The 19,466-nt window shown below is 35.9% G+C and overlaps 1 protein-coding gene and 1 pseudogene across 2 annotated transcripts in view; both read right to left on the reverse strand.

Moving 5' to 3' along the window:
- GAREM1 (GRB2 associated regulator of MAPK1 subtype 1) overlaps positions 1 to 19,466 on the reverse strand; it is a 216,123-nt gene that overhangs the window by 87,664 nt on the left and 108,993 nt on the right. The window lies entirely within an intron of this gene.
- LOC130457943 (PDZ domain-containing protein 11-like) lies at positions 496 to 13,731 on the reverse strand (annotated as a pseudogene).

Raw genomic sequence — 19,466 nt, forward strand, 5'->3', positions numbered from 1 at the left:
TATAGGAAAAATAAGCAAACAACAAAAAAAGCATCCAACGCTAAAGAATTTTTATGTCTACAAAGAGCAAGGTACAGACACAGAAGGGGACAATGAAAGCAAAGGAAACACACACAAAGTCCAAAAAAAAATATGGATTGGACACAGATTCTGGAAGAACTCAAAAAGGACTTCAAAAACCAATTAAGAGAGACAGAGGAAAAGTGGGAAAGAAATGAAAGTGATGCAAAATTTTTTAATTTAAGTTCAAGATTTCAAAATTTGACATCATTGAAAAAACATATCAGAAAAAAGAAATCTTTTTTTTAAATCATCATTTTAAAAAATATCCAGTCATCTACTTCATGCTGCACTTGGTGCCTGGGATACAAATTCATAAATGAGATAGCTCTTGCCCTCAAGCTTATATTTTATGAGGTACATTATTTTGTTTTCAGAGTTTTTTTCATGTTAATTTAAAGTTATGATGAATGAGAAGCAGGAACGGGACTTCAATTATATTTTTACTTAGTGTTTTCTTTTCTCTTTCCCTCTTATGGCATTTAGTGACCACAAGGCCTGACACGTAGTAGAAGCTTAATAAATGCTATCAGATTGACTGATGGACTGACTGGACTGGCTCACCTTCTTTTACTGGCATATAACTCTCAAAACTGATCATACAGATATATCAAAAGTACTTACTTTGAGGGAGGTGAGAGGAAATGGTATGCTATAGTTTTGACTTCAAAGTATAACATTAGGCTCTAAATTGACCAGCATTTTGTAAGTCCGGATTTAATCCTGAGATAGTATCAAAGATGTGAATCACAGAGTTTTAATGAAATTTCACTTTATTGAGGTAGCAAATCTATCTTATTCCAGGATATGTTTACTAACACTTAAGATGTAGAAAATATTTATACCTGGCAAGAAAGTGTACTTTAGCAAAATAACTTTTTAGGGATTTTTTAGATAGGATGTAGCCCAGCAATGTGCATAGGACTGCTATCTCATGCCAACTATCTTATCATATGGTTAAGCTTCTACCAATGCTCTCATCTAATGTGAAAAGTCTAAAGAAACTAATGTTCCTTTTGTTCTTTAATTTTGAGATCATTTTCAACTAAGTTAAGTTATTGAGGAATAAGACAAAGCCATTCTACTCCCTACTATTCAACTTCTGAGTTGTAACTTCAGTGTATTCAACACATACTATTTATTAAAATTATGCTATTCATTTACTGGGTTCTCCAATGGCTCAGGAAGGGTATCTTTAGATGTATCTATCTGACTCAAAATTTATTCGCTAGGAGGGTCTACATAGTTACTGATGCAAGCAAGCCAATTATGACAGGTTCATGTTTTGATTTAACTCAATTGTGGATGAGACCATAATGAAAAAGTAGGTATTTCTCCATGGAATGCCATAGCTGCCTTTTAAGAGCTTCATATAATTTAATGAGTTCTGAAAAATAAGCTTCTTTTCATCAAGGCTTTAGAAAAAGCATATAGTAAATGAGTTCAGGGGCCTTCTTCATATATAATTCTGCTAAGACCATCCTCATTTACAACTAAGCTAAAGCTGGCCAGTTACCATAAATTAATATTTGTCTCTGTAAATTTTCTTGAAAGACAAATTAAAATTCTTGACTCTGTTATGGGGAAAATAAAGCTCATAAAAACAGTTTTTCTACTTTAAAAATGCAATTTGTATCATTTTGACCTAAGGAAAGGCACAGATTTGTTATTGATATGTTTCTCAATATAAATGAAGTCAAATTCCTGAAAATCAAATGAAGAAGGAAGGTGAGGAGGAGTAGGAGGAGGGAGAAGGAGAAGGGAGAAGGAATAAGAGGAGAAAAAAGAAGAAATAATAACAAAAAAATTTATGTTTCCAAGGTATTCAATTGGTATTTAATAATAATAATGTGAATATTAATGAGTAGGAAATATTTGTGTTCCTGATTTCCTGCTGTTGCCTAGGTTTCCACCTTCTTCTTCCTCAATCTGATCCCATTTTCTCACATTATTCCAGTGTCTTGTCCAAGGCTAGATATGAAGCCGTAGCATAGGGTGAATAATGAAGGACAAGAGGGAGCCAAATCCTGATTCCACTCAGAACTCCCCATACTAATCTGATATACTTTCCTCCTACCACCTGTCCCTATTGGAGAGTAAAGGAAATAGGGAAGCCTTAGTTGAAAGGAAAAGGGCATACACTGTTGCTCTCTTTCTTTAAAGAAAAAGAAAAGGAAATACAATACTAGTAAATCATGAAAACTATTAGGTTAGGGCCATTTAATACTGGAAAGATTCTGGGGCTGTTCATTAATAGATTAACCTTAATCTTATTAAAATTATAAGATTAACTCCCATCTTGCATTCCTAACTGCCTTCTGGACATTTCCGTCTGCCTCTCAAGCTCAAAACAGAACTCCTATCATTTTCCACTGTAAACCTGCCCTTTCTCCAAACATCCCTTCCTCTAATAAAGCCTCTATCATCCACCAAGTTATATATAGGCTCTCAACATTTGAATAACGCTCAGTTCTTACTTCTCTTTCACCCTTGTATATCCACTCAGGTAAAAAGTCCTTTCACATCTATCTCTCCAATAACTCTCATATTCAACCGTTGTAACGGCCTCTAATCTATTTCCCTGCTTTCAATGTCTCCTCTGACCACTTCAGTTTCCTAGGAGTTGCCAAAATAAACTTTCCAACAAGTGGGTCTGACAATAATGTCATTTCCTTTCTCAAAAACCAATGATGGTTCCATATTGCTTCTTACTTAAATATAAATTCCTTAGCTTGGCATTCAAAGCTCTCCAATATGGAGCCAATCTATTTTTTTAACCTAATTTCACACCACAGAGGGATCACATCTTGTGCATGTTTAATTTACTGAATTCAATTATACAGAGAGACTGGGAGTGGGGGGAGGGGGGAGGAGGGAGAGAGAGACAGAGAGAGAGAGAGAGAGAGAGAGAGAGAGACAGAGAGACAGAGAGACACTGAGAGAGAGAGACAGAGACAGAGAGACAGAGGCAGAGAGACAGAGAGAGACTGAGAGAGGGAGAGGAAGGGGAAGAGAGAGGCAAGGAGGGAGGGAGAAGTGAAAGATGGAGAGGAAGGAAAGGGGGGAAAGGGAAGCGAGACAGGGAGGAAGGTAGATGGTGAAAGGACAGAACAAAATAGCAAAATGGAAAGGAAGGGAGGTGTTGGGGAGAGTGGGAAAAGACAACAGATCAAGATGATGGAGGGAAAGATAAAAAAAAGGGAAAGAAGAGAGGAAGAGGGAGAGAAAATGGGGAGAAAAGAAAGGGGAAGTAGAAGTGCTTGGATTCCATTCTCAGAGCTCTCTTCATAAACCTTCATAAACAAGTCTAAATTCATGATGAGCAAATTAATTTAAATGAACTTGGAAAGAACTTCATGAGATAATGAAAAAAAATGAGTAGAACCAAGAGAACATTATATACAACTACAGATTTAATATTAGAAGAATAATTTGTGAATATTCACCTTAAGAGAATGAAATGAGAAATGGAAACATGAAAGACATAATCTATATATTTTGTTAGATGATATCTTCTATGGTATGGGGAGGGAAGAGAGGGGCTGAATAAAAAAAATTTTTTTAAACCAAGTTATCAGCCCCCCCACCCCCAACAAATCTAAAGTCATTAAAAGTTATTCATCCTGGGGCAGGAAAGTAGCACAGTGGATAGAGCACCAGGCCTGGAGTCAGTAAACCTGGGTTCAAATACAGCTATAGATACTTTCTATTTGTGTGTGACTCTAGGAAAGTCAATTAACCCTATTTGCCCAGCCCTTGTCCTTCTGTCCTAAGAGTTGTTACAAAGAAAATAAATGTAAAAAAAAAGTTATTCATCCTCAGTTGCCTGAGATTGTATGGTCCAGATATAATAATGATAAGCAGCACTAATAATAAAGTTCATAGGACCCTAGGATTATACATTTAGAACCAGAAGGTAGCTTATATGCTGAATCCAAGTTACTCATTTTAGAAATAACAAAACTGAAGCATATAGAGCTTACACAGCTACTAAATGTCTGAACTCTGGTCTTTCTGAAATGGAACACAACTGCCCTTTGCCCTACACCTCATTGTCTCCAACTCAGAAAAGCAAGTCTTTTGTTTTTACATTCAAATTCCTGTTATTGCTGAAGATATTATTCAGAAATATAAATTAAGTACTGTAATATAGGGATTACAAGGGGAATGAGGATTATGGAGAGAAAGAGGGAAAGGGGTTGAGAGGGTGAAGAGATTGTTCTTCCCCTCTCTTCCTTTTGGGAGGAGGTAGCCAAGCCCTGTCTCCTTGAAAGAGGGAGTATGTCTCCTCAGAGAATGTTTCTGGGAGATGGAGGACGAGGGACTAGAGGGGAAAGCCTTTGTAAGTTTTTTCTCCCCCCCCCCCCCCCCCCATCTATCTTCAGCTAGTCTCTGTCAGAGACTGTTCTCTGCTCAAAGTGGACTATCTCTCCTCCTATTTTACAGTACTAAAAGTAACATTTTTGATCTTCATATAGGGTCACTGTAAATTGGGAAATGGTGCAAAGTAATTTAAAAACTATATATGCTGCATTCTTATTTCACCTCCTATGAAAAACACAGAAGTCATTGAAGATGAGATGCAAATTGGGGTCCTATGGGTCAGGCAAAACTCAAGCCTCATCAATGAGTGGCAAAATGAAAATCTGGGAGCTGAAAGGGATCTTAGGGACCAGGGGTAACTGGTCCAAATTTATCATTTTGAAGATAAACTAAGGTCAAAATTTATATAAGAATGTGTGAGAAGAAAATTCAGGACTCATTGATAGAAAGTAACCGACTGCTACTATGACAAAAATATGTTAATAAATATTCAATATTTTTAAAATGCAAAATTTATGAGATTACTAAATAAGGGTATGCTAAAGCCAGATCCAAACAGCTTGTTAGAGCTTTTTGTCATATTTTTAACATTAATATTTATTTATACCTTGAAAATCAGCAAATGCTACAAACTAAAACTTAATTGCTTTATTGGTTGTCTAGTCATAAGTGATAGGGAAAATGCTAATAATGTAGAAACTTAAAAGTTTGTTCTGTGCACATTTTTCCCCCAGGATAGAGGTTGTTAAACATTTACTAGTACACCATGAGTGCTATATTCACTGCATATACTTTAAGGCACTCCTGAGAATTTGGGGAGCAAATGCTAATAAAATTAAATAGGACATAAAGTATGATATTACATGATATATATTAAGTATAAAGTTTTTTTTGGTGGACACTAGATATTATCTAATGATATAATATTTGTAAAGCACTTAACACAGTGGCTGGTACATATTAGGCATGATACAAATGCCCGTGATGATAATTGTCATTGTCTATCATCCACAGAATAACCACAAATAGAGAGGATTGGCTTGAATCTCTGACAGATAAGAGACCTGAAACCCTAAAAGGCTAAGTGTGACAAGTCACCCAGTTTGTGGCACAGGACAGACTGGAACAGGTCTCCTGACGACTAGTACTTTGCTCTTTTGACTATACCATTTGCTCTCTCTTTAAATGGACATTATCTTGGATAGAAACCAGAGGTCACAGTCAGATAAGAGAAGAAGGAGCCACAGAAGAAGCTACTGTATTTCCTTGACAATAAATCTACTTTAGGGATTGTTGCTGTCAATGGACTTTGTTCCAGAAACAAAACTGTCTTTGTGGGCCATAAAAAGGAAGGAGAGGAATAAAAGCAATAGCAGAAGATAAAATATTCTCTTGGTCTCTAACAAAAATGAAGAGCTGAAATACTTATGTGTTGTTTATGGCAAGTCAGTTAGTGTGTAGAAGAATTTCTTCAAACTAATTTTTAAAGCTCCATCTAGCTGTTATGCCATTTTATGAAAACATAAAGGATTTCTTCAGGGAAATCAGGGAACAGGTAGCCTTTTACAATTAAAAGTTAATTTAAAAAAATGTTCCCTAAATTCCTGTATTTGGTTGCAAGGGTTTTTGTACTGATTTTGGAAATTATTTTTTGCATGAAAAATTTAACTGGAATTACTACCCTTGACACTAATACATTTCACTACTATGAACACAATGGCTAACTATAGTTTCCAAAGCTTATTATTTGTTAAGTAAACAATTTACTTATTCATTCATCTAACAAATATTTATTAAAGGTTTAGGATTTTGTCTTGTAATTTTTCCTTACTTTCATAACATAATAACCACTGACACTAATTTAGAATCTTAAGATTTGTAAAAATGCTTTACATTTAATATCTCATTTGATCCTCAAACAATTCTGTGAAATAGAAGTGCTGTTATTAGCCCCATTTTATAGACTAGCAAGGCTGAAGAGGTTATTTTTTTTCCCAGTTCTTTATTAGTAAACAACTGGGCCAGGATTCAAACCCAGGAATTCCAGATTCCAAGTCTAGCTCCCTAGCCACTACAATCAAGGTGTTACCAAGTGAGTCCAGCAGGCTTTCTTGGTTTCCCTCATTTGTCAGTCTTCTGTGACAGCCCCTAAACTCAGAAATTATGTTTATGTATAATGCATACTTATCTATGTACATGCCACTTCTCAGCAGAATACAAGCACCTTGAGGGTAGGGAATGTTTTATTTTTTCACTTTGTATCCCCACCAACTACTACAGGGTCTGGCATATATTATGATCTTAAAAAATAACTGTGGAATGAACTCAAGTTATCTTTTTTTAACAAGAGACAACTTGAGCCTTTTTCTTTTCTAATGCCATCAGTAAGGCCTTTAAATAAATTTAATTTCATTTGAAACAAAGTTATATTAAGAGGTAAAATCCTAAGCAAAATAGAAATTATCACATGCACAATGTACTGAACCTACGTATAGGTACTTGGGTCAACTCAAATCTTGGCAAAGTGAATGGCACATTTCAGTGTGTACTGATGATTAAAGAAGGCTTATTTTAGAAAATTAAATCATCTATAAGCAGTACCCCTTTATGTATGAGCAAGCTTCTTATTATGATATTCTAATGAATGATTCCTGGCAGGCCTACCTTCCAAAACAGACTCATTTCTTCTGAAGAAATGCTTTTTCCTTCATTTATGATTACTAAGGCAACTGATTTCATCTAGGCAACCAAATATATGACTTTTGGGGCTTGCTTCAAAGAAAAGAAAAAAGAATGAATCACTGTGAAGTTGGTCAGGTCAGTCATTTGCTCCATTTTCCAAAAAAAGTCATGATACCCAAAAAACTTTCATGAGAAAGTAGAGCCTTTCAAAATTCAATGATAATTACATATTATGGACCTCAAAGGTCAAAATCAAATATTCATTATTACTGCTCAAAATAATATCCCATGTTTGCTTTCTGAATACTAATGCATATGAGGTCAGTTTTGCTTTTGAATGCTATAGTGTAACATATGAATTTACAAATAGAAAGGAATGAACTACAATTATACAGGTGCGCCTGTGTATATTAAAAATCATTAAATTTTTCCCATTACTAAAATGAGTGAATATTTTCTACTCCTTTAATACTGCTAACAAAGTGAAAGCAGCTATATGATTTATCATGTCTTTTGCACATCCTAGTGAGCCCATTTCATGTCTTTTGCTCCCCATCCTCAACCCCTTTGAGTTCTTTTATAGATCCTGACAATTTCTCCTAAGTTCTTCACTGTCTCAGTGAGTTTTGGCAGTTGGATGGTATAAACAGCTTATATGCTAAACAGTAAATGTTGGAGCGATACAGCCAACTAGGCTGTGTTTGAAAGCAGGGCAGTGACAGTCTACAGAATATTAAAATGGCCATCCTAAAACAATGGGGGATTATTAAAAATCTTAAAACGATGGAAAAATCTCTTATGATGGAATGTGTACATCGGTAGGTTGCTTTTTGTGTTTTTCTTTTAAATCCACAACTTTTTTCTGATGTAGAGGTTAGAAATTTGTGGAGATGACCTTAGGGAGACACTCAAATTTAAGCTTTAAGAGCTTGAAACTGGAACATCCTGTACATGTGGTCTAAATTGGATTAGGAATGCCATATCCAAAATCTCTGTCAAGAGTCAGAGAATAAGGTAAATATATTGCTGTATTTTCCATTCAAGCATGAAGGTATCACATTTTATATGAGATAGTGCTGATGGAGGTATCCAGGGACTTAAGTTTTCATCCTGATTCTGCCACCAAGTCACCAGGGGGACCTTGAGCAAGCTATTTAAACTTTGTTTTAGTTTCCTCAAGGGCAAAATGAAGGGGTTGGTTTAGATGATCTCGAAGGGCCCACTTTGCTCAAATTCTATAATTCTAGGTAGTAAAAATGTCAAATGGCTTCTATTTATGGAATCTACTGTCCGTTCATTAAATTGGTTTCCAAATGCTTTCTGCTAAAGCTTATTTTTAAAGTCCTGTAAAAAGATTATTTAAAGTTGTCCTCTCATCTTCCATGAGCTAAAGAATTTACACAACCCCATTCTGACACCAGGGAGAATTTAAAAGGGCAGTGCACAATGGCCAAATTGCTAGATTAAAAAAAAAAAGCAGTGGCAAGTGCTAAACAGAATCAGCATGGGATTTAAGATTTAAGAAAAATCAGGAGAAAACAGGTTAGATTTAATTTTAAAAGAATTGATCAAATTGATTTAAGAAAAAAATCAGGTGATATATTTTGCATGATAATATATGTATAACCCAGAAAAAAATTAAAATTAAAAATTAAGAAAAAGAAAAATCAGGCAGTAAAAAGATTAAGTTTAATTTTAAAGGAACTAATGCAATTGAAGCAGCAGCATGGAATAATGTGGATAGAATGTTAGATGTGGGTCAGGATGCTGTGGGTTCAAATCCTGTCTCAGACACTCACCAGTTATGCAAGTTGGGCAACCAGTTTAATCCCTTTGTTCAAGCAGTAAAGTGGGGACGGGGTTCAGTTGAGTTGGTTTAATGGTCTCTAAATTCAATTCGATTCAATAAACACTTGTTAAATGCTAAGGAACTATATGCTAAGCATGGGGGATACATAAAGAGACAAAGGACAGTCTCTGTCCTTAGATTTTACAATCTAATGGCAGAGACAACATGCAAACAAATTTATATAAAGCAAGTATATACAGGATAAATGGAAAATGATTAACAGAGCAAAATTGAGAGGTGATAGAAGGTGGAATTTTAATTGGCATTTAAAGGAAATCAGGGAAGCGAGTAATTGGAGCAGAAGAGGGAAAGTATTCCAGGTATGGGGAAGTCAGAGATGGGGAGTCTTGTCTGTGGAACACCTAGGAGGCCAGTGTCTCTCGCTCATTGTACACATCAGGTAGTAAGGTTTATGACTTTATTATCTATAATTTAAGAATGCATGTGCAGGAATCATGAGGAACTGACCTAGTATAGCTAGTGTGATCATGGGAAAGGTACCTTATTTCTAACACCTAAATTTCTCTGTAAGATGATTATACAGAAGTGGTCCAATCTGCAGTGTTGGAAGAAATTTCCACACTGGGAGAGTCCATACTGATGAAATCACAAATCGGGACCTCTTCTTCCCTCCCTTCTCCCCATATACACAAACTTGACCTCATAAACTAGGCTTAGAACAAGGATACAATGAAAAGAAATGGTGAAACTCTCATAAAGAAAACATATATTTCAAAGAGGATACTGGTGGCTTTTCCATTCCAGATAGCCTGATTTGTATGATAAAAAAGGAGGGGGAAAAGTGTCAGAGTGGATGTTGGTCACTAAGCCTAGTGGTTACTCTCCAGTGATGACAAATGTTAGCTATTGTATTAAATCATTATAATGTTACACACCCAGTTTTAGGCACTCAGGAAATACTTGTTGCCTCAAAGACATTCCAGTAACTAGCTGTGCTATAAACTAAACATGTCTTCAAATGACTGAAATATGACCTCTCAGACATTTAAGAATGTATATTTGAAATGACAATGTCTAAGTCTGTCAACATTCAAGAAAACCAATGAAAATCAGCTTTGCTTTGCACCCTGGTTTTATTATACATCTTGCCTACCCACCATGGCTCTTTCCAGAGTCTATATGTTTATTTCCCGACCCCAGATTTTCATTATATTTAATTGGGAGTGTGGGGAATGGTTGGGGGAGAGAGCACAAAATGAGGTTTCCATTGGGCTCCCTGAAAGGTTCTCTTGCCTTTACTAGCCCTGAAGTCCATCCAGAAAATGAGAGCACTCACTACAGGCTGAGGTCCGGTCCTACATCAGTCAGGTGATCCAGGTAGATTCTACATGCAGAGGAAGGGGACAGTGCCAAGGGCATGGTCCTCTCCTCCTTCAGGTGATGATAGTTGTAGGGGAAGAATCAGACCACATCCTGCTCTCTTGGGTTGTCTTTCGGATGTGCACAGCATTGCTATGCTTCATATTTTGGAAATCTCCTTTGTTCACAGGTGAGCCCTGCCCAATGGGCATCTGAGTAAGAAATCACCTTGGACATGAAGAAGGTGGGAGGCTTTCTCCTCAACTAGGCTCTTGAAGGTTTCTTCAGTGTCATGGTCCGAGGCAGGAACTGGGACAATTCACTGAAGTAGTCTGGGGTGACAGACCCTCTCATGAGGAGGAATCTAGGCTGAGGGATTCTCAGAGTGGCAGGAAGCTGGATGGATAATCATCTCAAGGAATCTGACCATCTATTCTGGAGAGGGACTAGACTTCTGCCACCACCAGCTTGGACTTTAGAGCAGTGACTGAGAGCTGAAAACTAAGCAAAGGAGGACTCTGGCAGGTAGTGGTTAGAGGGGACAGAAAGAGCCCAGCAAGGGGAAAGGCAGGGTCCCTAGAGAGGGACCAGGTGTTCTCCTTGCTTCCACTCCTCCTGCATGGTTATTATGGAGGGTGACAATTATTATCTGTTTGCCTCTTAAGGGATACAGATAAATCCTCATGTTTAGAGTGACCTCAATTCTTAGAAAAGAGGAGGCAAAAGTAAAATGATGTGAGACACAAGTTTTGCTTCTTGAAATGCTTTCATAAAACACTTTTTCACTGTATTATCAATAACATTATTGGCATTTCAATGATGTCATGACTAATGTAAGGCTGTCAGTTTATTTGAATACCAATTATTCAACAACAATAACAAAGGGAACACCAAAACTATGCCTATGTCAATGATCATTATGACTTATTTTCAATCAACACCCTAATGTTCACGATTTTATTGTGATACATGTGTAACCCAGGTCAAATTACTTGCCACTTTTGGGAGAAGTGGAGGAGACAATTTGGATCTTATGATTTTGGAAAACATGTTAAAAATTGTTATTAAATGTAATTAGAAAATGAAATATTTTTTAAAAGATCTTAATGCAATCACCATATATATCACATTTAACAACAATAAATAATGTATTTAGGATCGTAGATATAAACCTGGAAAGATGTGGGGAGATTATTATTTAGTCTAACCAATGGTATACTAGTAAATAATAATGATAATGATGATGATGATGATAAATAAGCACCTTTCTGGAACCAGAGGAGCTGGCTCCAGCACACTCCTGAATCCAAGTCTCTCTTTACAGACAAGGTAATGATGGCTCACACAAGTAGGGAGTATAGTAGAAGCCAATTTTGAACCGATTCTGACTTCAAATCTAATTCATTTTCTATCACACTATAATGAAGTACATATAAATCAATTACCTAACAACATAAGAGCAAATTTGGAGTCAAAAGATTTAGGTTCAAGTCCAGCTGTGTGACCTGGGGCAGGATATTTTATTTCTCTGGGTTCCTATTTGCCACATATAAACAGGAGATAATATAGTCACAAAATTCCCATCACAAGCTGTTCAGAGTTAAGGGCTTTGTAACCTTAAGAGTGATCAATCGGTTAATAACGAATCAACACGTGTTTTATTAAGTCCAACAATGTGCCTGGGACTGTGCTAACCCTTGCGATACAAAGACAGGCAAAAACATGGTTCCCATTCTCAAGGAGCTTGGTTGAGTTGCCAATCTTCATTGGTGGAAGGAATTTTGAAGCAGAAAGCTTGAGAAAGGCTTCAGTTCAAATCTTATAAACTATGTGACCTTTGAGCAAATCACTTAACTTGTCTGTTGGGAGTTTCCTCATCATAAAATGGTGCTGATAATAACAACTTCGATGTCCTAGGATTATTATGAGGATCAAATGAGTTAATATTTATAATTTGTTGCTTTTCAGTCATGTCCAACTCTTGGTGGCCCATTTGGAGTTTTCTCTGCAAAGGTACTAGAGGGGTTTGACAACTCCTTCTCCAATTATTCATTTTACAGATAAAGAAACTGAGGCAAAGGTTAAGTAACTTTTCCAAAGTCACACAGTGCCTGAGGTCAAATTTGGACTCAGGTCTTCCTGGTAGTCTGGTACTCTATCAACTGAGCTGCTTAGTTGCTTTCTAATACTTGCAAAGCACTTTGCAAATCTTAAAATAGTAAATAAACACTAGCTATTATTCTTATTATTGCTCTGAAAGTACCATATACTGATACAAAGGGAGAAAAATATGTTCCTCCCAATTATTTTTGGATGAGGGAAAACCACCTGATGACCTCTGAAGAAACACACACAGGGATTTATTTTGTACCCCTGTTTCTCATAATGAATCTCACGGGGCTAGACTCTAGAGAGTTGTGGGCCCTAAGTCATTTTGGCTGGAAGCAAAAAAAGGCTTTCTTGAGCTACAATTTCATCATCACTACCAACTTCACTTTGTATCCTTGTTTTATTGTACCTCCTGCCTCCCCCATCCCCTGCTTGGCTACTTCCAGTTGCAGCTTGGCTATTTGGGGAAGTAGGCTCAATCAGTGGGAGCTTCACATGGAACAAAGGAGTTAGATGCAGACAGACTTCATTTGTGTCCTACCTGCCAGAGGGTGGGTGCTCTATGTAATGATGCCCCTCTAAGGCTGTCCATTAACAAATCACTGAAAGTGAGGTGTCCATTGAATAACAGGCTGCCTATACAGTATTGCTTGTTTAAGTTGAACAAAGGGAAACCTTCAATTAAATTCTTAATCCTCAGAGGGGCAAAGATCATGCCTCCTATCTCTATATACCCCATTCCTACTTCAGGATCCGGTACAGGGTAGGTACTCAGTAAACCTTTTGCCAATGACTCTGATGATGATATAAAACCCCTTCCTTTCATTTTCCAGAATGAAAAATTTAAGATTATGATTTGTTCAAAACACACTCAAATTCAACCAATACTTATACCTATTGCAAGGCATGGAGGGAGATCAAAAGATAAAGGAGATTTGGTGTCTGCCCTCAAAGAGCTTATAGTCCGGTATGAGAGAAGGACTTTCATTCTATAATCAGAAAGGACTCTCTCCTGCTTCATCCTGAACTCTGACAGCATGCTATACCTCAGATATGCACTTGTTCTCATTTGTATTTATTTGTTTTTGTTATGTTTCCTCTTTTAAAGAGAAATCATTGTAAAAGTTTCCTCTATTTAAATTAAAATCATTTTGCTAAGTCAGGTCTCCCAACTTTCTTATTTTTCCAAATACACATAGTGCACAGAATTATCCACAGATGGCCCTTGATACTACCTCATCCAATATTTGTATATTATATAATATTTGCTTATGAAGACTCTTTCAACGTAGCCTTTGCTTCATTTGAAATTCTCTCTCCTTTTCCCTATTCTACCCATAGTCTCACCTCCTACAAAGATAACCCATAGCTTCACAACTGGTTTCCATGCTTGCACTACACACACACACACACTCTCTGTCTGTCTGTCTGTCTGTCTCTGTCTGTCTGTCTGTCTCTCTTTCACCCAGATGTTCTACCTTCCACTGGGACCTAACCAAGACACACAGAGAAACAGAAAACAGAACAAACTTCTCCCTGAGAGATCATCATTTCCATTCCAAGCCTGGTTAACAGAGGCAAATTCCTGAAACATGATTTTCAGTCAAGTAGGGATACAGTGAACTCTCAATTAGTTACACATGGCTGATCCACTGTGTGGAACTTCTGAAGGGGAGTCTGAATATCAAATTGACTTTTTCCCCTGGTGTTTGCAGCATGACAGAAGGAGTTTGGGACTTAGAATCTGGAGACCTTTGATATTGACTAGTTATGTCACTCTGGAAAAATCCAAAATCTCTGAGGCTGTTTTCTCATCCAAAGTCAGAAATGTGCATTTTTGTCTTTCTATTTCAGCATCTTGCACACACAGCCTGGTAATCAATAGCCATTTAATAAATGCCTTTTGATTGACTTGTCAAATAAGAATATTTGTTCTACCTGCTTCTCAGAGTGGTTGTGAGGGTGTTACTTTGTAAATCCTAAAACACTATCAAAATGTAACTTATTTCCTTCTTTCAGCTGGCACCTGCTTAAGGGATGGTAAATGGTTTTAATATCTGACCTAAAGTTATATAATCAGGAAAGTAAACCAGTTGCAAAACAGTGTATACAGCAAAAAGCCAATTAAAATGATTTTTATGTTATCTACTAATCTATTCTGGATTATCTTTAGCTCTGTGGCTCACGAATTTTAGCATGGGCAGCTGGAGGCTGGAATATCACTTCTGAACAACTGCATCTAATCATCCTAATTAGTGAAGTCAACCATGAACTATTTGACCATCAGCAAAATTTGGCAAATGATTTTCCTAATTAAGAAATAGTTTCAGGTTGCAGATTTTTGGGACCTGAACACAAATATTTCTCTCAATAAAACTCTATCTTTAACAAGAAAGAAAAAGTGACATACCTTGACTATCTAAAAATTAAAAAGAAATGTATTTCACCAACTTCCATATCCAGATTGAGCTAAGTACCTTGGGAAGTCTATAAATTATTTGCTTTTTATTTTTTGCAAAAGTTTTTTAAAACAAACTATGTTTACTTCACAGAAAGTTGACTTTAAGTCATTAATTCTGACAGGTAGAAACCAATGCTGAATTCTTCCATCCCCTTCCTTTGGAGATGAGTAAAGGAGAAATGGCACACATATGTAATTTCATCACATAAGGAACATCTCCCAGCATGGAAATGCCCTCAACCTATGAAGACTGGCAATTCATCTACAACTTAATGGTCTTGGCATTCATGTGCCACTGAGAGGTTAAGTGTCTTGCTCATATAGTCATAGAACTAACATTTGACAGGGGCAGGACTTGAACATATCTTCTTGATTCCAAGCTCAGTCCTCTTATTTGCACTGTTATGTACCTTTACTTACTTGACAGCAAGTCAATATGTCATTAATTATTGCATTTATAAGCACAAGGATTTAATGTAAGTTGATCAATAAGCATTTATTAAAGGCCTGGTATTCACCCAGAATTAAACTAAGTGCTGATGATCCAAAGGATGTCAAAAGGCTAATCCCACTCTCAAAGAGCTCATGATTTAATGGAGGAGATAGCATGCAAACAACTATGTAAAAACAAGATAGATAAAGGAGATAATGGAGATAATCAGTAGAGGGAAGGCACTAGAATTAAAGGGGATCAGGAAAGGTTTCTCATAGAAAATGAGATTTAGCTGAAACCACTATTTATTGAGCCCTGACTATTTGCTAAGCAATATCCTTCTCCAAAGCCATTTTGTACCTCTACAACCACTTCTGTCTTCATAGGGAAAGCTCTCAGAACTCAGAGAACTTCTAAAGGAAATCCTTGTGGGCACTAAAGACCCAATTAGGCCATTTTAAGATCACATTTCCCTGTAGCTCTCATGGAAATGGCATGCTAATTGTAATTTAAATGAGAACCCATTTCTAAGTGGCAGGTTCAGGTTACTAGAAGAAATTGCATAACATTTCAAATATAAATTTATTTAGCTTTAGCTTTAAAAGAAAAGTCTTCTTTTAAGTATGCAAGTTTAGAAACATTCCTTCCCTTAAGATAATTTTTCCTGTTTTCTTTCATAAAAGAATGTGTTGATTTATATCATTATTAAAGGATAGAAGACTATAAACCTAATCATAAACCTAACATGTCCATGGGATAAAGAAGAAACTATAAAGTACACCTCAAGCCTCTAAAAGATCTGTATACATAAGAATTTACTACTACAGCGTTTAAATTAGAAAAATGGTGTTGCCACAAATTTTAAGTCACAAGACAATAAATAGTGAACAACAACAACAATAATAATAGCTAACATTTATATAGCACCTACTTTACAACTATTTCATTTGTTCCTCACCACAACCCTGGAAAGTAGATGCTGTTATTATCCTCATTTAACAGATGAGGAAATGCAGATGTTAAGTTACTTGTAAATATCTGAGGCTACATTTGAACTTCAAAACCAGCATAGAAAGATCTTTGATCTAAAAGGAACACTAAAGATCTAGTCTAATGTTCTTATTTTACTAATGAAGAAACTCAGACCCAGAGAGATTGAAGTGATTTCCAATACATTCCACAGGTACGAAATCATGAAGCAAGGATATGTATCCAGATCTTTGTCACTGTTTTCTTAGGACAAAGCAGACACACAGGAGACATTTAGCTTCTTAATGATTGGTCTACACACAACTTTACTTCTAATTTCCATTTTATTCCATTTCTAAGAAAAACTCTTCAGGTACATCTCACTCCTGTACATTAATCCTCAGGTATATTGCACCATATCCTTCAGCAGAACTTGTATTTCAAGCTCACAAATATATTTTAAAATCATGTTTGAAACCTCTCACATTTTTTCATGTAAGACTGGGTCCAATTCTGAGGGTGAACCCTCAACAACAGGTCATACATTTCCCCTCTCATTGGTTAAACATATGAATTTATAGATAAATATAGACAGAGATAAAAAGATAAGATAGATATTTTCATTTTTGACATAAAATATATCACGTGGTGTCCTTTTTATTGGTTGTTTGAAAGAATTAGAGGACAGATACTATTAGACAAGAGAAATTTGTTGTGAGAATTTATTTTTCAAATACCGTATTAATTCTTATATATTAGGGATAATTACTGTGTATTCCTGTGTCTGGGATCTAGGTTAGTGATACCATCTAGTCTGCTGCTTTTCTTGGCATTTTCTTTTTCCTTGGGAATCCCAAAGAAAGTCTTTTTTTTTTTTTAACAGAATTTGGTTAAAAAAATGAAGGCAAGAGTTCTTTTTAAGTGGATGAGACCTATCCATCTGTGAGGATGGGGACAGGTGGATAGAATAGGTTGATGAACCATTTCTTAATTAGCTATCACTAATTAAAGATGTCTTAGGATGGTCAATGGAGGGACTGAATAATGAATTACTAAAAATCTATTTATTAAGATTGCCTGATGCAACTCAGGTCGTTCCTGGTCCCTGAGAGGGCCATGGAGACCTCTATCATTTTCTTGGTTATGATACTGGTCTAACAATAAACTTGATACAATCAATATGCTTACATTCTTATCCCAAAAATCAGTCTCGAGAAAATTTTCATTATAATATAGGTAGGGATTCTTCAAAGGATGATTAAACTGGAGTTTCTTGTTTAATGAAACAAGATAGCCCTGAGCAAGGAAGCAGAGAAATAACCTAAACTCATCATACTATCTACTAACATGCTAATCTAATGTTTGTTTCCAAAACAGAAAAAAATTAAATTTCAAATTTCATCTGGAAAAAGAGAAACTATATAAAGAAATGAGGAACAATAGATATTTTATCAATACTATAAACATAGTTTACCTTATAAAAGCAGTAATTTAACTGATTGTACATATTACTCATGATGGGTATATTTCTCTTTAGGCAATGGCTATAATTCACATATGTGAATGTAATGAATTATCTATTTACAAGAGAACCTTGCTCTTTTAAGGTATGTTGTACCTATTCTGTAAAATGAATGTGCACGTGCTAATTTCCTTTTTCTTTTATCTCCTTGGTTGTTATTTACAAAATTTGCTTAAACTTGGGGAAAACTTGCTTTGCAAATCTTAAATATTCACCAAGATCATTAAAGAACCTAAGTGTTTTAGTTATATTTGTATAAAACAAACTGTTCCAACTAATTTGATAGGATAAATATGCTCTTAAAAAGCTGACAATATAATTTTTCACACTGGCTTCCTTTATGAAGTTGGGCAATTTCTAAGTATGTTTCTTGTGGAATACAATAATGAAAATCACATTTAAGAAGAAAACAAGTCTTTTAAAATTAAACATTTAGAAGAAATATGCAAAAATTGCCAGAAGACCTAAATAAACCAAAGTAAAAATAGTAATCTGAAATTTAACATCTCATTCCAAAAAACGTTTTCCTGGAACAAAATCATATTAAAGGGATATTTCTTCCTTGTGTTTCCCAGGTCTGAAATATATGTCACTCTATTTCTACCTCAACTGTTTCTTTTTTCCCCCATATAGGAGTCTAGCTTAGTAATAGTTCTATTTCTTATATAAGCATCCCAGTGGTATTATTGATTAAAGATGCTTTTGGAGCATTGCAAATCATTGATGTTATGTCACGGTAAAGATTTACTCTCAAAAAACTTATTAATTAGATTTACCTTTTCTTCTAAATCAGGTCTCCCTTGTGACTTCATTATTTCTAATGTGGAATGAATTGACTTTGGAGTCTGAGGACATGGGTTCTTATCCTGGCTTTGCTATTTCTAACCTATAGAATTTTATGAGAATCATTTAACCCATTTGGTTGTCCACATCTTCACTGATAAAACAGAGAATTGAATTAGGGACCCCTGATGTCTCTTCTAGCTCTGGATCTAGGATTATAGGACCTTAAGATCTGTGGCACCACCATTTACCTAATTCTCTATGTTAAAAATCTTGGGGTTCTCAGGCTCTTTTTTCTTTATACTTCCTCTCTAATCAGTTACCAAGCCCTCCTTTTTAAATATCTCTCCATATGTTCCCTTTCTCTAACTCATCCAACCACAAGCAATATGCCATGAAGATCATATCAGAAATGGAAGGAAATGGGAGGAGAGCTACTTAAGTAATAACTGAACTTCTTGAAGTACAGATGTTGAAATTAAGTATCTCAACTAGGACAAGGATGCTAAAGGGTAAAGAATTTAAAACATAACCAGAGTCTGAAAAAAAACCAGATATAATAGATTTCATTCTCATTGGGGAACAGGGGAGAACAAGTTCTCAATTTAAATGACTCATAAGTGCCAGCTTCCTCCTGTCAACCGGTATTGAAATCTTTTCTTTTCTACAAGGTTTAACTCAAATGTTACCTCCTTCAAGATGGCATTCCTGGAATCTCTCTTCCTCCTCCTTAGCACCCTCCCACCAAGTCCTTCTCAAATTCCAACAACATTTTATATTATCCTAAATCACTTATTACCCCAAATATCATTTTATTTTGTCTGTGTCCCCAAAGATTTTGGTCTTTCATGAACCAGAACCTAGGAGTGACTCACTCCTTTTCTGTGTTTGGTTCATTACTCTTACCTGGCGTTAATTTAGGAAAATCTCAAAATGTAGTTTATGTATAACTTGT

Source organism: Monodelphis domestica, chromosome 3, assembly GCF_027887165.1.
Source record: "Monodelphis domestica isolate mMonDom1 chromosome 3, mMonDom1.pri, whole genome shotgun sequence".
Classification (NCBI taxonomy): domain Eukaryota; kingdom Metazoa; phylum Chordata; class Mammalia; order Didelphimorphia; family Didelphidae; genus Monodelphis; species Monodelphis domestica.